Consider the following 24,589-nt stretch of genomic DNA (forward strand, 5'->3'; position numbering starts at 1 on the left):
AAAGGTCAAGGTGAGGTCCCTGTTGGGGAGGGGGGAAACTGCTGCTGTTTGGAACCCTAACAGCTATTCCTATACAGCCCAGGACCTCCTGCCTAGAGATGGTGCTACCAACCATGGGCTAGGCCCTCCTGCATCACTTAAAAATCAAGACAATCTCCCACAAACAAGCCCACAGATCAACCTGATTAAGAAATTCCTCAATTGAGGCTTTCCTGTCAGATGACTGACTGCAGAAGGTATCAAGTTGACAAGTGACACTAACTAGGGATTCAGTGACAAAAAAGCAACTAATATCAAGTAGTCTCTGGCCTTTGGTTTTGTTTTGCATTATGTGCCCTGGCAGCTGAAGGATAAAAACAACTTCAATCTGGTTACAACAAATCAGAAATAAGTGAAGTATGCTGGATAGCTTAATTTGTAATCTTAACATACCTGGGCAAGGGGAATCTCAACTGAGGAACTTCCTCCACTGATTGGCCTGTGGCCATGTCTGTGGGGCATTCTCTTGATTGTTGAATGATGTGGAGGGCCTAGCCCTCTTTGGGCAGTGTCAGCCCGGGGCAGGTGGTCCTGTGTTGTATAAGAAAGCAAGCTGAGCATAGGTCAGAGGACCAAGCCAGTAGCAGTGTTCCTCCATGGTCTGTGCCCCAGGTTCCTGCTCTGGGATCCTACTGTGGCTATAAAGTCAAATAAACCCTTTATTCCCCAAACTGGTTTTTAGTCAGTGTAATGAAGAGACTTATTTCCAGACTTCCTTGTCCCTAACTTCAGATTTTTTTGTTGTTGTTTTATCTTGTTTTTTTTCAGACAGGTATCTTGCTATATATGTAGCCCAGACTGGTCTTTTATAATCCTCCTGTATCAGCCTCCCAAGTGGTGAGATTACAGGTGTGCGCTACCATACTTGGCCAAACTGTGTCCTTAATACTAACAACCTGATCTTAGGCTCAGATTTATCTCTCAACCAAGAGTCTTCAAACAAGTGCCTTTTTTTTTGGGGGGGGGGGTCCTCACAGCAGGGAAATTCACTTAAGGAAAGGCTGAAGTCCACCCACAACTGAAGAAAAAATTCAGGTATGTGGTAAGAATCACCAAGAACATCACCTCAGGGGTGGCAGGGTGAATCTGAGAGGAGTTAAGGGAAGGAAAAGGATAAATCAAAATACATTGTATAAAACTCCAAATTAATAAAAAATATTTAAAAGAAGAACAAGAATATCACTCTATAGAGATTGTGCCTGGGTAAGACTACAGCTCTCCTAGCTTGGTTAATGTGGGACAAAGACTAAGCTGTTGATGGGGAAAATAAAAGATTTTTTCTCCTAAGCTCAGAACAGAACATTTCATCTGGGTGAGCGAGCCTGGGGTACTTACTGTGTCTGCCATTTCAGGATTACAGCTGTCAAGTTTTAATTAGGGTAATTAGAGTTAGAAATGTAATTTCATTTCAGGGGTATTTTGAACAGATTCCATTAATTCCTTTTTTTAAAGCACAGAGAGGAGGGGAAATCTATGTCGAGCAAATAGGATTTTGCCATCAGAGAAGCCAACCAATTTGTCCAGGCCAGAACTTTCAAATAATTGCCAACACTCACAGCACCTCTGGCAAGCTTGGTCCAGAAAGCTGCTGCTTCTTCGGCTTTCCTCCTTTCTTTCCCCTACAAAACTCTAGAAATTTCAATTGGTACCTGCCAATGTGTCTCTTTCTTCCTCCTGCTACCCTATATTACTATCATCCAATTGCTACAGTTAGAATGTGGTAAATGCAAGTTCAGTCTGATATGCTACATGTTAGAAAGTACCCAGAGTTTTTGGATACATCTTTACACTTTTGTTTTTTTAATTATTGGGTCTACGGTGCCCTTCCCTCTTAATTTTCCTTCAAAGGACAGGTTAGGCCCAAGTGTGGTGGCATACCCCCGTAATCCTAGCACTTGGGGAGGCATGGAGGACCAGGAGTTTGAGGCCAACCTGGGCTACATGAGACTCTATCTCAAAAAAACAAAAACATCATTTAAGCCCTCCAGGAAAAGTCCATTTTCATGCCTCAGTAATCTCAGAGTCTCTTGTACATGACTCTATTGAGGCACACACAATTTTCTGTGGTTTGTATGCTTCCCTAGGTGACTGCTAGGCTGTGGGGTTATACAGGTATCCTTAGCATTAGCACAACTCCTAATACATAGGACAACTCTCATCAAATATTTGCTGAATGACCAACAAGAGAAGGAACTGGGTCTGACCCAACACTGGCTGCAGAACACATCAAGCCTGAAGGTTCTCCAACACCTAGAAATACCCAGCTGAGTCCTTTCCCTCTCCTTACACAGGCCCCGTTCAGAAGCTTGACTGTATTCCAGAAAGAAAGCCTTCTCATTGATCCTAAATGATTGATCTCTCCCATTAGAGCCTGTTCGTTCTTTAGGGACCTTGGAATGGAGATGAGAAAGCAAAGAGCAACCAGAGCATTTGCCACCTCCCTCCCCCACCTCCCTTTATAACCACCTCACCACCGGTTTTAAAGAAACTTCCTCTAGCCTTTGAAGGGCCACAAGGCCAGGGCCTGATCTCTAATTCAGTCTGTAGGAGGGTAAGGGTGGGCCCTGGTACAATTCATCATCTGGAACTAGTGTTGCAATTGCTGCAGTGCAGTACCAGAGAACATGCAGTCACACTGAGCAGCCAAGTCTTTTCACTTTGACTTCTGTTAGATTCAGTTTCCTTTCCTAACTTACTCTAGTATGTTGGGAGAAACAAACATACAAAAGGACTTGCCCTGTTATTTACCATTCAGTAAGTATTAAATGAGTTTTCCATCTAAGGGGGGGCTTAGAACTATATACTAGCCTGACTTTACGATGAGTTTATAAAGCGAGGAGAACATACCAAAGGAGGATATAAGTTAACCAACCTTTTCACCATTTGCTCAGGGCAGCTTTGCCTGATGCAGGTACTACACTTTCAGAATCATGAGGTTGACAAGTGTAACCAGATCCATTTCAAAGTAATCAGATTCTCCCCAGGCAGGAGCACCACTTATGCTCCTCCCGGCCTCCCTAGGTCTGGCTACAAGCCCATATTGATCCATTACTAATTAGGAAGGATGTCAAGGCTTCTGACAGAAGGTCAGGGCCTAGGCAGTTTCTGTTGGACTCTAGCCAGATGCCCTGATATGCCCTGCCTAGAGTATTTATGGTACAATAGGGTGCAAAAGACTTTTGTGAGGTAGAAGATTCCAGACTAACCCAGTGAAGTAGAAAAAGATCAAATTCCTCCTAAAAGAGCAGGGCATCGTGACACACACCTTTAATCCCAGCACTAAGGAGGCAGAGACAGGTGGATCTCTTTCAAGTTCAGAGTCATCCTGGTCAACATTGTGAGTTCCAGGGCAGCCAGGGCTACAAAATGAGACCCCGTCTCAAAAAAAATTGACATTTTTAAAGTGGGTCTTTCATGAGGACAGGATTTATTATAGTACCATTGAGAAAGCCGATGTGAAGAAGATACTTGGGGCTGGACATGGTGGCACACCTCTTTAATTCCAGCACTTGTGAGGGAGAGGCAAATGGATCTCTAGGCCAGCCTGGTCTACACAGTGAGTTCCAGGGCTACAGGGAGATTCTCTTTTTAAAAAAAAAAAAAAAAAGTTGGGGCTGGAGAGATGGCTCAGTGGTTAATAACACTGGTTGTTCTTGCAGAAGACCCTGGTTCTAATCCCAGCACACACATGACAGCTAACAACTGTCCATTCCACGGGCATTGCACAACACGGATGCACTTACCTACATGCAGGCAATAATATACACATACATATAAAATAAAAATAATAAATATTTTTTAAAAAGTCAAGAAAAGATAAGATACTTGGGGCTGAGGAGATTGTTCACTGGTTCACTGTTCATTGGCTTTTGCAGAGTTCAGTCCTCAGCATACCCATGGGGCAGTCCACAACTACCTATAACTCCAGCTCTAGAGTGATTCAATGCCTCTGCCCTTTATAGGCACTTACACATGTATGTACACTATACACATGTGCACACAGACACACATAAATAAAAAAAGAAATGTTTTTATAAAAAGATACTTGTGGGGCTGGAGAGATGGCTCAGCGATTAAGAGCACTGGCTGTTCTTGCAGAGAACCCAGGTTCCATTCCAAGCACCCACATGCAGCTAACAACCATCAGTAACTCCAGTTCCAAGGGGATCCAACGCCCTCTTCTGACCTCCTCAGGCACTGTACAACACGGGTGCACCTACGTACATGCAGGCAATACACTCATACACATAAAATAAAAATAATAAATAAAATATTTATAAAAGATACCTGTCCGAGGTAGTATAGGAAGATAATACAGATCTTATTTTTAGTCTTTCTTCTAGGTGTTTGCCACCCTAGCAACACAGCAGAAGGACTGACGAAACGTAAAACTACCAGTTCTAGATCTCATCTCATATGTCAGAAACATGCAGTGCTCTAGCGCTCTCGCTCTCTCTCTCTCTCTCTCGCTCTCTCTCTCTCTCTCTCTCTCTGCTAAGTATGTGACAATCTTCCAATAGAAATCAACCCTAATGACTGGATCCAGCTTGGACACAGGCTCAAATTCACATTGGATCATAATAATACCACTCAAAAACCTGCATGTGTGCAAAACACACACATGTGTGTACACAGAGAGGGAGGGAGGGCAAGCAAAACAGCTATCTCTTTAATGAGCTATGTACTTAACTCAGAAACCCCTCCCTCGGTGCATTAGACTCTTATCCCTAGACCTGCCCACTGTAACTTTTTTTCTTTTCCTTCTTTTCATCTCCCCTTTTCTAATAATGGCCAAAATCTTAAGAATGCCATGGCATGCTGAGCAGTCCCTCTCTCCCCCTCTCAAAAACCTTCTCCCCACCCCTCAATCAGCTGCCTGCCTGCTTCCTTAACTTTTAATTCAAAAGATATGACTTTCTACCCCGGTCCATTTCCTTTCTCCTGGATTCTGCCAAGACTGACAGCTTGACTGCCCAGCTATTTCTCTCAAATTCTAATAAAATGTCCTCCAATTTCCTTCTGTATCTGGTTTTAAATGGAGTCAAGTTTTAAAATTCTTTTATCTGTTAAGACTAAGAACTCACAAAAGGGACCTTGTGGTCCCTGCTGACGAAAGGGTTTAAGTTGCTTGTGCAGTGATCAGGAAGACCTTCACTGAGATGACACTGGAATCAGGATGAAGATGAGCAGACTTCTGTCAGACTTCTTTTGAGAAGACTTCTTTAGAGACAGAGGAAAGATAAAATATAACAAAGTTGCCACGTCTAAGAAACTTTCTCCCAGAAAGCAGAAGTACAAGGAAACTGTGGGGGTTAGACATCTCATAGCAAAGTGAGGTGAACCTTAGTCCAGGCCAGACTTTAACTGTTACAACTTAGGGTGTGAAGGGAGAAGATGGGACAGTTTTTTAGAGTCTAACCTTTATTAAGTTATCCTGAGCCACACAAGTCCCCTTTAAAAAGCATAGAAAACAAGTCCAGTCCCAGCTCTGCCTATTGCTGTGGCATTACAAGAACTTTCCAGGAATGAAAAGGACAATAGTGAGAGAAAAACAAAGAACAGAAGAAACGGAAAGGCCTCAGGGAGATTGGTAAGGCTCCCAAAGCACTAGGAAGGACAGACTCCAGCACTGAGGTTCCTCACTGAGCAGTCTTCCACAGCTTTCCAGGCCAAAAACACTGTTAAAGACAACCTCCTTTGTAAACCAAGAAAAGACCCAACATATTACCAACTGCCATCTCAACCCTCCTTCCCAAGATGCACAACTGCATAGCCCAGATGTCTACCTCCCACAGGAACACCAGAGGCCCTTTGCCCTGTGCTCTAAGAGCATGTGAGGCAGAAGCACTGAAGGACTGAGCTGGACATGAAGCCTGCCCTGACCTACAGCTGCTACTTTTTGTCCTCTCTGGGCCTTACTTCATGTACACAAGAAGTGACCACGAAGGGCTGAGTCAGCCTGACAGAAGCTACTTTCCCGCAGAGGGCCCAGTCTAATCCAAGATCTGTCCCAAGTCTTTTTATTCTATTCATTCTTTAATAGAAGGCCCTTGAAATTAACTTTCTTTTTAATTAGTTTCTTCGGCCCTAGCTCCCTATAGGAAACAACATGCTGACAGCAGAGACAGCCTACTCAGAAGCCCTGAGGTTGAACAAGAACCTGAGAAGCTAGAATTAGAACTCTTGTGACTTAGCTCCCAGTTCAACTCAAGCTAAAATCTACATATGCCTATTTACTGGCTTTTCTTTCCCCCAGCCTTTCTATAAATTTTAACACGTCAATGGAGGAGACAGAGACAGACTGAGTATGGGTCTCTCCAATTTTGATCAAAACTATAAAGAAAAAAAAAACCATTATTTTTCTACTTCATATATTTTGTGTGATTTTCCTCTTCACGAAGGTAAGTGGTCAAACCCAGAGCCAGGCCTGCCCTTCTAGCTAAGGGCTCCAGTAACATTTCCACCCTAAGTTATGAACTTTTTGAAACCAAGGAGTCAAGAATTTCAGCCATTCTCAATACTACTACTTATTAACCATGTCCAAAATCCAGTTTTTTTCCAGACCAGGACTTTATTTCACAGACCACAAGTAGGTATCTATCCTATTCAAATATATTTAGTTAAAGATCCCAGGTTAATAGCCAACATTCAAAATCAGATCATGCTTTTTTAAAAGTCTACATGATAGTATACACCTTTCATCCCAGCACTCCAAAGGCAGACACAGGTCAATCTCTGTGAGTTTAAGGGCAGACACAGGTCAATCTCTGTGAGTTTAAGGTCAGCCTTGTCCACATAGCTACTATGTAGCCAGCCAGGGGGGTACACAGTGAGACACTCTCAAAAAAATAATAAAATAAAATGTACAATTCCAACAATTCTTAAAATTGTCAAGCTCCAGTAACACTTAACCTCTCTGGGCCTGTTTCCTCCTCTGCAAAATGAAGGCTTACGCAGGCATTTGCCATTTAAAAGTCCTTTGAGCTCAAAATTCTACTAGCATGACAAGAACTTAACCCAATACCTTCTGAGTTACTAATACAGACTTCCTCTCTTTAACTGAGAAATCATCAACAGTTGCCATAGAAATTATCACGGTGCTCCATTTACTACATGACCAAGTTACAATTCTTCCAGGAAATCAAAGGTACAGGCTATGGGAAAGTCTCTTTCTCAGAAAGCTGCCTACTTTAACATGTAAGAGCTGCTGCTAACTGCAGTTGAAGAAAAAAAGAACCAGGTACTAACTCCAAGTAACAATTTTGATTTTAGTCAGATGTCATGGCCTCAGACATACTTCCCCCACTACATACCTCCATACCCCATTAAAAATACTAGGGACAGCAATGAATGCCAATTTTAGCAAGATCTACTAAGCCTTGGCTAGTTGGCTATCTTTGTCAAGTCCTAAGATAGGCCAGGACCCAGAATGACTAGCCAAGAGAGGCCCCAAACGTTCCTGGTAAAATAGATCTATAGCCCACTTAGTCCCAGAGGATTTAACAGCACTTTAACTAGGTGAAGTTGAAGTCTCACCAACATTGCAGAATTCTGTCAAACATACCTATAATCCTAGAATTTAGCAGGTGGAAATAGGAAGATCAGAAGTTCAAGATTATCCTTGGCTACAAAGCAAACTAGAGGTTAAACAGGTAGCAAAAACTGAATTATCAAATGCTTCAAAGACAGAAGTGCTTAAAACTTTTTTAAGTAATTGGTACCTAGTTTAGGTATCAAAAATATGAGGGGAAACAGTGTAGCTCTCACAGACAGAACAAATATGTTACCCCCTAAAGAATGTGAGGCTGTAGGCTGGGCATGGTGGCCTGTAGTCCCAGCACTTGGGAGGCAGAGGCAGGCAGATCTCTTTGAGTTCAAGGCCAGCCTGGTCCACATAGTGAGTTCCAGGCTAGCTAGGGCTATAGGGAGACCCTGTTTCAAAAAGATCCCCCCCCAAAAAAACAAACAAGAATGTGAGGCTGTAAACTCAAGGTTTCTTCCAAATTGGGTGATGCTCCAAATGATTTCCCAAAGATCATACCCATGTCTATAAAAATAGCCTGGCTAATAAACATAAGCAAGCCAGTGAAGAGTCAGAAGTCAGGAGCCCTCCCTAGTAGAGGATCCAAGGCAATGAAGCTTTCTGAAGACAGCCAGGACCGACTCCCACTCCTCTAACTAAGAGAACTGTTTATGGTTCACATCAGACTCCAGTCTCTGCTACTCTCCTAAAAAATCCCTGGGACTAGGAGATGGCTCAGAAGTTAAGAGTACTTATTACTCTACCAGGAGACTAGAGTTTAGATCCCAGCACCTCTATCAGGTGGCTCCCAAATACCTGTGTCTCCAGCTCCAAAGGTCTGATGCCCACTTCCGGCCTCTGTGAGCAACTACATACAAACACATAAATAAAACCTTTAAAAAAAAAATTTCTGTTCTAAAAACATAGGGAAATAATCACCAAAGTAAAAACAACAGCCTACAGAATGAAAGTCTTCGCCAATTACACACCAAACAGGATTAATATCTAGAATATATTAAAAAACTGCAAAAGTTAAACACCAAAAAAACCCTATTTATCCAGTCAATAAACAGGCTAATGAACTAAATAGTTCTCAAAAGATAAACAAATGGCTAATAAATATTTTTAAAAGTGATCAACATCCTTAGCCAACAGGAAAATGAAAATTAAAACTACTTGCAGATCCCCTCTCCTTAGAATAGCCAAAAGGACAAAAAAACAAGACTACAAATGATGTAAGGGAAGAGGAGCCTGCTAGTGGGAAACTAAACTGAGGCAGGTACTATGCAAAAGTCAGTGTGGAGGTTCCACAAAAAACAACTACAACTGCCTTACAGCCCCAGCTATACTACTCCTTAATGTATACCCAAAGAGCTGTAAATTAATGCATCACAGACACTTGTTGCACTACTCAGAACAGTCAGGAGACAGAACCAAACTAGAAGCCCACCAACAGATGAAAGAATAAACAAAATGTACTAATATACACAATGGAGTTCTTTAATCTTTTTTATTTGTATTATATGTGTATGAATGTTTCGTCTGCTTATAAGTGCAGCAGGCAAACATCCAGAGAGGCCAGAAGAGGGCGTCGGATTCCTTGGAACTGGAATTACAGATGGTTATTTGGTAATAAGTGGGTGCTGGGACCCAAACCTGGGTCCTCTGCAAGAACAAGTGCCCTTACCCACTGATTCAGCTCTTCAAACCTCCACAATGGAATTTTATTCAGCCATAAAGAAAAACAAAATTATGATGTTTGCAGGAAAATGAATATAACTGGAGATCGTTTTGTTTAGAGAGATTAAGCCAGACTCAGACAAATAACCACATTTTCTCTTATATACAGAGTCTAGGGGTGTGGGCGAGCAAGAGATAAAAGTAGAAAGGGCACCAAGAGAAGATGAAGAAATCTTAATGAAGAGAAGAGGGAGAAGAAAGCAAAAGAGAGACTGTGGAGAAAAGGCGACCACCAAAAGGAGGCAGGGGCAGAACACATAGGAAAGGCAGTGGGAAAGTAAAACAGGAACAAAGAACAGATGCTCTTGGTAGTCCCCAGGGTTGGAGGGCTTGGTCTCACCCAAAAGGGTTTCCTTTAAAATTATTCTCTCTGAAGTTCACAACTAAAAATTTCTTATCTTTTCAAGAGCAAAAGTGCCTTCATTAGTGAGATATCCTGGGCAGTGAGGAGTCCCACCTAAGAGTCTGCTCTCCCTTGAAGCAGAATGGCATTCCATGCTTTACTCCAGCATTCTATCACCTCTGGATTCCTTCAGTATTTCCACAAATGCAGTAACACCTTTGCTCAAGAGAAAAAAAGACTAGCTACCCATTAAATAGTAAATGGATATAAGGAAGAAGGTTTATTGCTAGAAAAACTTTGTTTGCCAAGTCTCCCAAGCTACATGCATGGTCAGGGAACATGAACACACTGGTTTACAGTAAAAGATGCATGATCCTTTTTGGAACAGAATCTACCTCTTAGGGTTAAAGATTTTTTTTTTTTTTTTTTTTTCTCGTCTTTTTGAGACAGGGTCTCCCTATAGCCCCAGCTGTCCTGGAACTCACTATGTAGACCAGGCTGGCCTTGAACTCACAGAGATCCGCCAGCCTCTGCCTCCCAAGTTGCTGGGATTAAAGGTGTGCGCCACCACACCTGGCCAAGGTCTCCAGTTGAAGCTCCAGCACCCCCAGACTCTCTTAAGAAACATCCCAGGATGGGACACAGGATCAGAAGATGACTTATGTTTAACATTAAGGAGCAGCCATGGCCACCTTATTTCCCTCAATGAGGTACTTCAAGGTATATTTTCCCTTGAGACAGGATCTCCCTGTAGACCCAGCTGGCCTTGAACTCACAGAGATCCGCCTTCCTCTGCCTCTCAAGTGCCGGGACTACAGGCATGAGCCACCACGCCCAGCTCAAGGTGCATTTTCTAATATTTGCTGACAGAACAAAGAAAAAAGGCTCTAAGACATGATCAGTGTTCATGCCAGTCTTCAAAGTGATTTGGTAAAACTACATAAAATGAACACCCAGCAAGAGTCCACTGGCAAGAGAAAAGCTCACAAAGAAATGGCCATTTTTCCCTGAGCAAATATACCAGTAACAGGAGAGCTGAGAGACGAAGCTCTTTAGGCCTCAGTGTTCCATCTCTCCCTCCTCCACTTTAAAACAAACTCTGCTTACTTCCAAGTATGACAGCTGAATTAATTTCTTCCCAAAAATGATGTAATTATACACAAAGAAGTCATTCTCATCCTTGGATCACTTAAACACAAATTGCCTTCAGAACACTATGATCTTGTCCATCTGCTGTCGAAGGTCACAAAGGCAGCATCCTCCTGTAAAGCAGGGGACACCGACTTCCCCCGCTAATCATAAGCAGGAACATGGATGCCACTCTGGTCATCACCATGTCTCTGCTTAATATGCTCCTATATACACAAAACCTCCCTCTCTCTGTTGCCTAAATTTCTAATGACTTCTTGGAAAAGTAGAAAGGGGGGAAAGGAATTACTTCAACTGAGAAAAGATGTTTGGGTGTTGTTCCTGGATAGACAGAGATACAGCCCAGAAACAGAATATTTATTCATTTTTAAGTATAGCCAGATAGATACTAGAAATGAGGGTGGTCTTGGTAACACAGTCACTTATTCTTACTCTTCAAGACCCACCCAGCTCAAATAGCCACATTTCTCCCTGGAGAACTTCCTGATCACACAGCTAGAAGAGATCTCAGCTCCCCTCCCCTGCCACTTACCTATACCACTCCTGACAAACGGCTCACAGACTCTTCACATGAAAGCTGCCTTATCTAGCTTTCTGATGTACTTTTAGTAACATTATTTTCCCTTTGCATTAGGACAAGAAAGGCAAGATACAAAATATTAACTCTACCTTATGGGAAAATGGAGATTCCAAGAGAAAAAGATTTTTCCAGTTTACCTCATTAGTGCCAGGTAACAAAAGGAAACCTTAGTCACCTGACCCAAGCTCTACACCAAACTACCTTATTATCAGCTTTATTATCTCCCCTAAAAAGACTGAAGTCACTGAAGGCCAGAAAGTGCCTTACCCATTGGACTCCAGTTTGGCCCAAACTGGTTTCAGTATTATCCCTAACCTGAAAGGATTGACACAGACACACTTAATTGTTTAAATATTTTTTATGAGTCTCTGTGTGGGTGCACCACTAGTGCTGTATGTATAGATGCCCAAAGATCTGGACCAGAGAGCGCACTGGATCCCGTGGAGCTAGAGTTACAGGCAGTTGTGAGCCTCCTGACGTGGGGGCTGAGAATCGAACTCCAGTCTGGAGCACTAAGTACTCTTAATTGCTAAGCCATCTCTTCAGTCCCATTAAACTATATTTATTGTTTATATATATATTTATCATTAGCAGATTGTGTGTGTATGTGTGCACACATATGCATACACCATGGTAAACATGTGGAGATCAGAAAACAACTTGTAGGAGTTAGTTCTCACCTTATACCTTTACGTGGGTGGGGCTCCAACTCAGGCCACCAGGCTTGGACCCTCAGAGCCATCTCTTGTTCTTTTAGACCCCGCAGGCAATGTTAAATTGTTGGTAAGAAATCATGACCACAACACACCATCCCAAGTAACTTTTTTTTTTTTTTTTTTTGGTCTTTTTGAGACAGGGTCTCTCTGTAGCCCCAGCTGTCCTGGAGCTCACTTTGTAGACCAGGCTGGCCTCGAACTCACAGAGATCTGCCTGCCTCTGCATCTCGAGTGCTGGGATTACAGGTGTGAGCCACCACGTCCGGCTGTAACTTTTTCTTTTTGAGGAGAGAAGGGAAGAGGCTCTCTAGATAGGAAGAGCCTATGTGTCCCTCCATTTCTAGTTCCTGTTTTCTAGAGCACCATGCATCAACGTTAAAGAAGGCAGTTGGTGGCAATGGGCTTTGAGAACCACAATTTAATCATAAATAATAAGTTATAAGTTAATCAAATGCCAAAAACCAAATCTCAAATAATTGTACTGCAAACAAAAGCAATAATTCAATATGAAACTTAATTCTCTTTATTTTTTTTTAATTCTCTTTATTCTTAAATCAGAAGCTAAACAATACTGAATCTTTCTGGAAGTCAGCCAGAGAAGTGATATGAGAACAGGGAAGGTGTCTGGACCCTCCACCTGAAGGACAATGTTCTCCTCTTCCCTAATGTTCTTAACTTTAACATGCTATACTGGACACATTAGACATGAAAGACAATTATCTGTACATCAAACAGAAAGAAAGGAAAGTGGAAGAGAAGATCCAAAACAAATCTATACACTAGAAGTCAGAAAATCCCTTTACCCAGTGATTTATCCATCAGTTAACTAGTCTATTTACAACCCAAATATCCACACCAGGGAAGCAAAGGTAGGAATGGGTTACAAACTGCTGTTGTTTTAGATTTTAATACATTGTGTGTGTGTACATGCGTGCACACACACACGCATGCTGTGTACTATGAAACACACATGGAGGTCAGAGGACAACTTGCAATAATTGGTTCTCCCCTTCCACTATGTGGGTCGCAGTTACAGAACTCAAGTCGTCAGTTTTGGTGGCAAGTGCCTTGACCTGCTCAGTCATCTAGACAGCCCTCAATTTGTTTTTATCTGTTTCCCTCTCAGTACTGAAAATAATTGAAGGCAGGAAGACACAGTAGGTATTCCAAATGTCTACATGAGCTTAGGGATGAAAGACAGGCTGTTGAAATTTCCAAATACAATCATGTTACACCATCAGATAGCATAGTAACCCTATTCAAAGGCCTAAATCGGGACTGGAGAGATGGCTCAGTGGTTAAGAGAACTAGCTGTTCTTAGAGACATCTCAGGTTTGTCTCCCAGTACCCACATGGTGGCTAACAACCATCCATAACTCCAGTTCCAGGGAACCTGACACCATCTTCCAACCCCGCAGGCACTGCACAACACTGGTGCACTTACATACATGTAGGCAATACACTCATACACCCAAAAATAAAAAACAAAAATCTTTAAAAGAGCCTAAATGGGGGCTGGAGTGATGGCTCAGTGGTTAAGAACACTGGCTGTTCTTGTAGAGGACCAGGGTTCGAATCCCAGCACCCACATGGCAGTTAACAACTGTCCATAACTCCAGTTCCAGGGAATCCGACAGCCTCTTCTGTCCGTCGCAGGCACTGCACAACATGCGTGCACTTACCTACATACAGGTAATACATGCATACACATAAAATTTTTTTTTAAAAAGCCTAAATGTAGTTAATTGGTGTGAAAAATCAATTTAAGGTGTATCTTTAAGGTTAGAAAGTTATTCCTGTGCTCAACTGATGCATCCTCATTATTTTATTGACAGCACCATTCCTCAGTGACAGCTTACAGCTACCTGCACGAACAAAGTCCAAAAGCCTGAAAATGGTCTGTGGAAACAAGCAACATCGGACTTCTCAGTATGGCGTGATCAGACCTACAAAACTGATGAGTTACAGAAATGACCCTTTAAAATCTGCTGGACTTGCTTTGACTAACTAACAAAGGATTATAAAGGAAACTAGACAACTGCACCAAGAGAAACCATGCAGCAGCACCTTTAACTAAGCTTACTATAAAATCCTTAGCAAATAAACAGGTAGCTAAATACCAGATAAATGCCTCCATACAAAGAAAACCTGGTCAAAAACATTTAAGCTTCTAAATGTGGCCTTCTAAAAGCGAATACTTACTTGGAGGAAAGTGATGATTCTTGCCTTGACAAATAAACAGAGCTACCCAGTCTCTACAGATGGCATTTCAAGGGCTAGGTGTCCTCAGTAAGGGTACCAACCTCATAAGACTAAAGCTCTAAGAAAACTCAACTTTCTGGTCTAGTGTTTTATCCACTCCCACTATTGCACAAAACTCTGATAGTGTTTTTACTTTCCTTTTATTATGTGATTTTTTTTTTTTTTTAGATAGCTGGTTACATATTTATTTAAATGCAATTTTTTTTACAGTTTTAGGCTCCCAAGTTTGTCCCACAGGGCTTCAGCTCCAAGTTTATAATGGAACTCAATTCCACTGAGTAGACAATTTGGTAAATTAATCCCACAAGAAACTTTTCAGCTGTTTGTCCACTCTAGAAAGCAAGATCCAGAGCTAGAGATGGCTGAGCAGTCAAGAGTACTTGTTCTTGCATAACACCTGAGTTCAACTCCCAGCACCCACATCTGGCACCTCACAACCACATGAAACTTCAGCTCCAGGAAATACAACACCCTCTTCTAGACTCCATGGACACCTGCACACATGGGCAGACACACACACACAAAATCATGATTAAAGAAATATCCAGGGCTGGAGAGATGGCTCAGCAGTTAAGAGCATTAGCTGCTCTTGCAGAAGACTCAGGTTTGAATCCCAGCACCCACATGATGGCTAACAACCATCCATAACTCCAGTTTCAGGTGACCTGATGCCCTCTTATGTCCTCTGTGGGAACTGTATGACACGGGTGCACTTACACACATAACACTCATACACATAAAATAAAAAAATAAGTAAAAAATTTTTTTTAAAAAAGCAATATCCATCTGTTTATACTCTAGTAAAGTCCATCCAGATATGAATTCTTAAGCCACTCCATAAAACCAATGATTCACACTGCTAAGATGTAGAAGTATCATTAAAATTATCTAGTCTAGGGCCAGCAAGATGGCTCAGCTGGTTCTGTACAAGCCTGATGACCTAAGAACCCCAGGACCCCAGACCCAGGGTGAAAGGAGAGCATCAACTCACACAAGACCTTCACATTTGAGCCATAGCACACATATACCCATACACGCACACACGCACACATGTAAAATATAAAATAAAATATAAAATATAAAATTAAAATATAAAAAGGGGTAATAGTCCTACCCCTTTGCTTTACAGAAAGGAAGACTAGGATCCCAGAGTTAGATAATTATAACTGACCTGAGTTTGGCCAGCATCAAAAGCCCACCAAATGCTAAACCCAGTGGAATTCCCTGGACAGGTTGAGAGAACAGCCAGAGTTGTACTTTAGTCAACTGAGCACTCCCAACACATATGCCCTCCAGGTAAACCTAAGTATTCAGCCCTACTTCCTAACTCCATCATTCAGACCAGGATGCAGTAGACAGCTTGAAAAGCTCTTCCGCAGATTGAGACTGGAACTCAGGGACCACATCTCATCTTCCTTTTTCCTCCCAGGAGGCTCAGCACATTGCCTATGTAATGGCCTATGAAGGCCATTACAAAATGACAAGGAACTTAACAAAGGGAAGAGGTATGGGAAGAATCAGAAAAGACAGCATCCCCCAGGCATATTCCTATGTATTCACCTAAGGGAAGGGGACGGGGAATAGAGAGGGAACTCCAATCTTGTTTTGTCACCACGTCCCACCTCTACTCTTTGGGCCTTTACAGAATTTCTAGAACCTCCTAGATTATTTTATGAGGCAAACAGTACCAAAGAATGAAAAGAGCCTTTTCAAGTCAACACACTTAGAAGCAGGGACCAGGTCAAATGATCCTCAGGATGCTGAGTAATCTTCCAATTTATATGACTCTCCCCACCCCCTCCCACACACACTTAAAAAGGTCTGGGCTGCACTCTAAGCACACATCTCAAACTTTCCTTTAGTATCTAAGAAAAAACAAGCTGACCTCATGCTGTCATTTTCTCCCCTAAAAGTGAGCATCTGGGCTTTTGTTTTACTGGTTGGAGCTGTTAAAATTTATTATTTATTATGAGCTGTATTTATAAATAACAAGAAAAAAGTAGAAAAAATCTGTAATTTACAGTCAATTTACACGTAAACTCTTCAATTTATTCAATCACTAAGTTTTTAATTTTTTTTTACTGAAGTAAAATGCAATTTTTAATGAAAATAGGGGATACATTTTCAACTTCTATTATTATTTTAAATTGCATTTAAAAAAAAATGTGTACAAGTGTACTGTCTGCATGTATTTAAGTGCAACCATGTCGTGGAATACCTATGGAGGTCAGAAGAGAGTCAGATCCCCTGAAACTGGATCCCCTAGAACTGGAGTTACAGATAGCTGTTAGTCATCATGTCTGTGCTGGGAATCGAAACCAGGTCCTCTGCAAGAGCAGCCAGTGCTCTTAACGGCTGAACCTTCTCTCCAGTAAATATAAAATTTACAATTTTAAAATTGTATATTTTAAAAGTTTTGAAATATGCATTCATTATGGAAAGGCCTTGGGCTTCATAACATATGAATCACTTTACATTTTTGTGATAACACCTGTGGTGGTATGAATGACAAATGTTCCCCACAGGCTCATGTATTTGAACACTTAGCCTCAGATGGTGGCACTGTCTGTGGAAGTTTAGGAAGTGTGGCCTCACAGGAAGAGGTATGCTGCTGGTGGGGGCCGGCTCTGAGAGTCCACAGCCTGGTCCAACGTCCAGCTGCTCTCTGCTTTTGCTCTGTTTACCCTTGAAGATGTGTGCTCAGCCTTCTGCTCCACCTGCTGCCTGCCATTATGGACTCTCCTTCTGGAACTGTAAGTCCAAATAAACTCTCCTATAAGTTGCCTTTTAAAAAAAAAAATTTTATTATTTTTATTTTACATGTATGAGTGTATTGCCTGCATGTATGTGAGTGCACCCATGTGATGCAATGCCACGGAGGTCAGAAGAGGGCTTCTGATTCCCCTGGAACTGGAGTTAAGGACAGTTCGTAGCCGCCATGTGGGTGCTGGGACTCGAACCCACATCCTCTGCAAAAGCAGCCAGTGCTCTTAACCGCTGAGCCATCCCTCCAGCCCTGGTCATGGTGTTCTTATGTTGTTTGCTCAATTGAATTTTTGAGACTTTTATACAATATAGTTTGATGGCATTTAGATCCACTCCCCTCTCCCTACGTCCCCCCAGCGCCCCCTGCCTGATGTAATGAACTCATACACACTCATACACACACACAGCCTATAGAGTATGATTTGTATCCCCCAATGTCCTTCAGTGTGAATCTATTCACTAGACCCACCAAAAGTCCCATTCCTATAAGACACTGTCTTGCCCCACCCAGCAGCCATCAACTGCTTAAAGTTCCTTAGGTTGGGTTGAGATTTCTTTCTTACCCACTTCCCCATGTCTACCCAAGTTCATGACTGACCAGCAGTCTGTAGACTGTTCCCTTGTGATCATCTGCCCCCTCTGGCTCTTACAATCTTTCCTTCCCCTCTTCCACAGTGATCCTTGAGAGCTTAAGGAGGCAGAGCTTTGAAAGAGTCCCACTCAGGGACGAGCACTCTGCAGCCTTTTGTTCTCTGCACACTGGGCTGTTTCTATAGACAGTCATGTGAAGACCTTCTTGCTATCAACTCTTTCCCTAGCCAAGCAAGCACCATCACTGCCTAAGATGTCGGGAGGGAAAGACCTCTCCTGGAGATACACTGTCTAAATTATCTAGAATCATAGTATGTTACTGCTAGAAGGGAGTTATTCTATCATTATTATTCTTGTCATTTTCCTTCATTATTCAAATGAATAAACCTGAACATCTGCTACCTGATAAAAAGCCAGGAACACAAAGGTCTCCCGACTTCTATCCCTAATAAAAAACATCCCCCGATAAAGCTCCATTCTGCCCTGCACTGCCCAATCCCTCCATCCTCTCGTCTCGCACTCTATCCAAGTTACTGAGATCTGTGCTCTTCTGGCTCTCAGCTGTTTCTCAAATCTTTGTTTTCCCAGTGCCCTGCTAAGAGGTTCAATACCTAAGAGAACAACACACTGAAACAAGCGGACAGTGTTAAAGGAAAAAATAGAAGATTTTTCTAGTTTAACACAAGCAGTCTTTGAAGCTACACAGTCTAGATGTCTAGGAACTAGTATTTCCTCTTTTCCAAAACTATTGTTTGCATCATTCAGTTTAGCCAGATAGCAGATTTTTGTGGCCACACAAATCCTCATTCTTTCCTCACCCCTGGCCCCAGTTCTGACAGAGAACTGAGATCTATAACCAGAAATAAATGAAAGCAGACATAAGGTGACCCTACATGAGAACTCATCAGCCTTCCCTTCCGCCCTTTCCCCATGTCCCCACTTCACTCACTAATCCCATCTATATAACTACAGGGAGAGACCTGCTTCCTTCCTTACCCTCCACACCAAACAATCTGTCTCATCACTCCATTCCACGTTTTTCATGCACACACTCTATAATAGTCACCTTCATCTGGCACTGCACTTGGCTTACCTTACCTGGTCTCTGCTCGTAGTGCTAGCTCTCGTCAACTCTCCTAACAGGTGCCAGAGATAACCCTTCTAAAAATGCAGTCATACCCCCTCATCTCAGGGTAAAGTCCACAGTTCTCTATAGGACAATAAGCCTTTTTGTGGGCTAGCCTCCACTCTGCCTACCTTACCAGTCTTATCTTACCATATCCCCTCATCTGAGGCTTTATGCTTGCCCTGAAAATCTTAAGGAATGTATTTAACTCCTCAGGGCCTATTTCCTCACCTACAGGATGGTAGTAAGAACTTTAGCAATCCTTTAGGGTAGTTACAGGAGTAAGATAAATGTTAAATGCCTAGAATTGTACCTGATACAGTAAATGGCCAAAATTCTCACCTATCATCATCATAAAAATCTCTAGAATTAAAGCTCTTTCTGCCGTCAACAGTCTTCTCTGTCTTCCCTGGCTCACCAAATCTCATCTTCCCGGCTTATGTTTAGGCCTACCCAGCTTCTTCAAAGCAGCCCTCTCTGGCCTGCTAATGCTGGGTTAGGTGTCACTCTTCCAAGCCTGCATAGTCCTGTCCTTGCCACACTTCTCATGCCAGTTTCTTTGCCCTCTATTAAGTTATATGTGCCCAAATCTCAAGCTTAGCACCATGCTTAGTAAATACCTGGAAACTGCTCTGTGAGAACAGGCATGTTGATGCTTCTTGTAATTCTAGGCTGAGGCAGGAATATTCCAAGTTTCAAGCCAGCCTTAGCTACATAGTAAGATCCTATCTCAGAAAACTAAAAAAAAAAAAGTCCAGGAAAACTTTCCAATAATGGATGAAGTATCCAGTGAAACAGCAAGTTGGACTGTTAGGTGGCTGGTCTAAATAACTATATGGCCCTAACAACTATAAGCCTCTATCTAAGCTGGGGGACCTAGTTCTGTGGTAGACGGTTTGCCTTAAATGCATAAAGCCCCATGTTCAATCTCTAGCACCACAGGAAGAAAAAAAAAAAAAAAAGGCCACTTTATCCATTAACTATTCTGCATGCTATGACCTCAAGAAGTTGGATTTCAGTATGTAGGCAACGTGGGCTATCAATCAGCTTTAGAGAAGACAACATAAATCAGGTTTATTTCCTATTCCTCACCTCTGAAACAGGCTCTGCTCCAAAACCGTGCTACCTACCATCAGAACAAAATTCCAACCAACTTTCATAAATATATAAACACTCTTAGTGTTATATATCCAAAACACTAAGACACAGAAACAGATGAACCAGAATAAATCGTGAAACGTGTAACTCCACCCTAACCAATGGCAGTGAGGATCCACAAACACTTCTAAAACTCCAGACTCCAAATGCTAATCCTTTTTGTGTGCCTTTAAGGAAAGACAGGAACAGAAAGGGAGCCTGTCATTGAGGTAATCCACTTAATCGCCTCTGAGGAGTTTTGAGCCAAAGTGCTGTCACAGTACTGCTATTCCTGATCACTACCTATCCATATGCCCAAACCCTAGATCACCAGAAAAGCATGTGCAAACAGTAAGAGGATGTGGAGTTATCTGGGTTCTAGTTCAAGGATTAAAAAAAACAGTCTCTTCTGAAGATACAGGGGCTAGCACAACCCAGAAGAGGTTTCAGCAACAGGAACTTAGAACTGGGGAACAGTGTTACCAAAGTAACAAGCAGGCCTGGATTGGGGCTTAAAGCCACTCCTTGCTGCAGAGAATAAATCACTTTGCATTTACTGAACAACATGAAATAAAGGAAGGCAATGCTAGCTTTGCCAGTCACAAAAGGACAAACACTGCATGACTTCACTCTGTGAAGGTCCTACAGAAGTCAAATTTACAGACACAAAGTAGAATGGTATTTGACAGGAGAACACGGAGGAAGGGTTTAACAGGTAGTTTCTGGTGGGGAAGGTAAAGTATTTTGGAGATTCTAGCAGCACAACAGTATGAATGTACTTAATCCCAAAGAACTGCACATTGTCATAAAGGCAAATTTTTCAAATACAATATATATGTAAATAAGCTGACACCACAATTTTAAAAAGCATCCCAATTTTAAAATTACAGTCTACAGTGGTGAATCAGGCTTGGCCACTTACCAACTGCATGGCCCTGAACAAGTCATTCAACCTCTCTAAGCCTGTTTCTTCTGTGAAGCACGAATACGTAGTTCATAGATTGCTCCAATGATTTAAATTATGTGCTGCACTGAAAGTCTTCAATCTAGTGGCTAATTAATAAACGTAGCTGTTATCATTATGCAACGAGCACTTTCACAACCATTTTCTCATAGCCCCACAGCAACCCTATGTGTTTACACATAAGGAAACAGACTCAAAGGGCCACAATGTGTGGCCTCAGCTCCTTGTACAGAGAGGTTGTTCTCAATACTTGACAAATTCTGTGATCCTAAGGCATATGTCCCAAACTTGTCTCCATTGCCTTACACTAAAAATGCATAATCCAAGCTCTGCAAACTCCTTCCGTACTAGATTAGAAACCAGATAATGGTTACAGAAGAGTACTGTAAGCCATAAATAAAAGATAAAACAAAAGTGTAAGAAAACTTGGACAGCTGTACTTTTAAAGTTAAAAATGAGGTGCACAAAGTGGCTGGGGCTACACAACTTCTTTGAGGTGTCCAATTTCCTAAATTGATCTTGAGGCCTGATAAGTAGTTTAAGAAATGGCAAAGTATGGGAGGAAAAAAAATAACTTTTTAATGGAGTGGAAGACTACTGGGAATTCTAGTTCTGTCACCAGGTAGTCTGTTTTCTTTGACAAACGTCCTGTTTCCAAAGTTTGGTTAAAAGGAAAAAGGGGATGGTCTGTAGGGCCACCAACCTCCTATACACCACCCCTCCTAAACCTGGACTCTGGGGAGACAGGAAAAGCAGACCTACCACCACCAGGCCCAAAGAACTAATGCAAACATCAGAGATTCACTCAAGTCATTTTTTTTTTGGGGGGGGGGTTGTGTTTTTTGGGTTTTGTTTTTTTAAGATAGTCCCCCACAACCAAAATTAAACATTGCAAAACCAGAGCACTTGGAAAAGTTAATTTTATTTCGCTTAAACCCTCTGAGCCTTATCTAAAAACAAGAGAAATAAAAACACTATAAGGAGCCGTGGAAGATGATGATTTGAGCCACCCACATCCCTTGACCTTCCAACTAAGATTTATAGTGGACATACAAGATTGGGGGTGGGGGGAATAGCATGCCATAAACAAAATAAAGGATGGACCTCACTTGAGCGCCTTAAGGTTCCTCAAGGCAAACACCACTGAGCCTCACATGTTAGAGACCTGGAGTTCTCTGCAATCATCAACACCTAACCATGACACCAGCATGAAATTAATCCTAATGACCATTCTCCAAGAGTTCTAGTTGAACCAGAATGGGCTTTTATCCACAGCAGAGTGGGCAATGACCCACCAATCAGGGAGAACCCAGAGCTATGTTTCTTAACGGTGTGACCTACCTAACAGTCAATCAAAGTGCCCTCTGCACTAAGAGATGCCACATGCTTATACCAGAAAATAAGTAACAGGTCCCACCGCACTGGTTTCCAATTCCATTACTGTTTCATTTCTCTGCGCCCTGATTTCGGCTTCTGTAAATAGGGACCACCCTCGAGGACCTCTGTGAGCATTAAATGACACTCGAAGTTCCCGAGGGAGTCTCCTGAAACGTTATCTGTTGGCATTAGACACTTTCACATTATTAGTTCCCTCTCTGGATGCACGAACGCCCTGAGAGAGCGGACTCCCTCCCTGACCCCATTCCAGCCAGGGGAAAGCAGAGGCGCGGCAGCTCTGGCGGCTGGAGTTTAGTGTGGGATGGGGGCCCTGCTGCAGACGCGAACCCCCAGGCTTGAACCCAACCCCGAGGATTCACGGGTGGCGGCCGAGGCGCTCAGACCATGGGGAGAAGAACCGCAGGACCCGTTTGGCGCGCCCCGGGGAACCCAAAGATGCCGCTCGAGCGGGAAAGCCGGAAGCGGCCCCGGGCCGCGCCGAGGCTGGAGCCAGGGCCCGGGCCCGTCCGAGGCCTCCCCGGCGCGGCCTCCGCTCCCTCTCCTCCGCCCCTCGCCAGCCGGGGCGGGGCGCGAGCACAAAAGGCTCCAACTTCCGAGAGACCACGGCCCACCCCCAACTCCTGACCCGGGCCCGGCCGCGGGCAAGCGAACGCCGGGCGGCCAGCAGCGGGTACGGGGTGAGGAGGGGGGGGGCGAGCCAGGGCGGCGGGACCAGGGAGTGGGGAAAGGCAAGAGCCCGGCGGCCCTGAGTTAGTCCGACTCCCGGGAATCCAGGAACGGCCGCAGAAAGAGTTTCTAAAAATAGGCGGCGGCCCGCCCCGAGAGGTGCGGAATCCGGAGGCACGAGGGGCACCGCGCCCGCACTCCGGGAGACGCGCGGCCCCCACTCACCCACGCCGAGGTCTAGAGAGGCCGCGCGGCGTAGAGGGCGGCCGCACCCGGGGGCCCGAAGGCGGGGAAGGCGGCCCGGGCCGCTGGGAGCCCGACCCGCGCGGAGTCGCCGCGGCGTCCACCCTCTCAGCGCCCGCCGCTCCACGTTCCGCACCCCGCGCCGCTCGCGCGCCCCGCCGCACTGACAGAGCCGGAGACCCGCAGCCGCCTGTCCTCCCCCTCGGCCGCCACCACTCCGGCGTGCCGGGGAGGGATGCGTCCGGGGAGGCTGCTTTCTGCCTCGCCCCGCCCGCTGCTTCGGCAGGGACCTCTGCCTGGCCCCGGCTCTCGTCTTGGCTCTCTCGGGAAGGCTGCGGCGCCCGGAGCACGGAGCCCGCAGCGCCGCCTGTTTACTGCCGGGGCCCCGCAGCCCGCACCCCCGCCCCCAGCCAGGCTTTGGAAAGGTCCAGCGCTTCGGCGCGGAGAGCAGGCGGGCGGGGCTGGGGCGGGCCTAGCAGAGAGGCGGGACGAAGGCGGGGCTCGGGGAGAGGAGCCAGGCTCTTCCTGCAGCCTGGAGCTCTGGGCGGGGTGGGTGCGAGGATGGAGATGCCCTAGGGAGAGAGACGCGGGGTTGGCGGAGACGGCTGCCAGGGCGAAGCAGGGGAGGGGGCTGTGGGCGGAGGCAAAGGAGCGTGTGCCCAGAGGAGGAGCCCCGGGGTCGAGAGCCCTACCAAAGCAGGGGCGGTGCTCTGAGATGCCCATGACAGGCCTGGAGGAGGCAGGCCTGGAAGCACAGCGGGAGGAGGGGGGTCCAGGGTAGACCCTGTGGGGAGAAGCCGGAAGGGGGCGGACCCTAAAGGAGGAGCGAGTGGCTTGAGGTGGGCGAGGCCTGGAGATGGGGTGGTGGGGACGTCAGGTAAAAGAGCTGGGTCCTTGCACTAGGTGAGGATTGTTGCTCACCGCGAAGGCTGGGACTTTAGGGAGGCTGCGGTGTGGGTGTCCTGGGTACCACTCTAGAAACAAAAAGCTTAAGTAGCTTTGCCTGTATGGGATGAAATTTTTTCTGAAGCTGGGCGGTGGATCTCCCTCCTGAACAGTTCCCGGGTCAGGATCTCCCACTTGAATCAGTGTTCCAGTTGCCAGGATTTCCCACCCACATCCCAACTCTGCCCTCTCTAGACCCACAGTGGTGTCTTCTGAGAGCACAAGAGGACCACTGTCAGCTACAGACCTCTCTGAAGGCTGGGAACCTCCTGGAGTACCCATCCCCTACTGACCTGTGGGTTCATAACTTTTGGGAGGGGGATAGGAGGGTAGGAGGGTTAAGACAAGATCTCAGGTAGCCATGGCTGGCCTTGAACTTGCTATATAACCAAGGATGATCTT

General features: G+C 44.3%; 1 protein-coding gene across 5 annotated transcripts in view; it reads right to left on the bottom strand.

Annotated features, from left to right (window-relative positions):
• Raly (RALY heterogeneous nuclear ribonucleoprotein) overlaps nucleotides 1-23,644 on the bottom strand; it is an 89,795-nt gene extending 66,151 nt beyond the window's left edge. For 2 of the 5 annotated variants that reach the window (XM_029557156.1, XM_029557154.1), the window contains exon 1: nucleotides 23,225-23,644. The gene's annotated coding sequence lies outside the window, so the exon portion shown is untranslated. The remainder of the gene's footprint in view (nucleotides 1-23,224) is intronic. The other 3 variants (XM_029557157.1, XM_029557155.1, XM_008855050.3) reach the window with 3 other exon arrangements.
• Between the last annotated feature and the right edge of the window lie 945 nt (nucleotides 23,645-24,589).

This window comes from Nannospalax galili, unplaced genomic scaffold, assembly GCF_000622305.1.
Source record: "Nannospalax galili isolate Female #2095 unplaced genomic scaffold, S.galili_v1.0 scaffold1408, whole genome shotgun sequence".
Classification (NCBI taxonomy): domain Eukaryota; kingdom Metazoa; phylum Chordata; class Mammalia; order Rodentia; family Spalacidae; genus Nannospalax; species Nannospalax galili.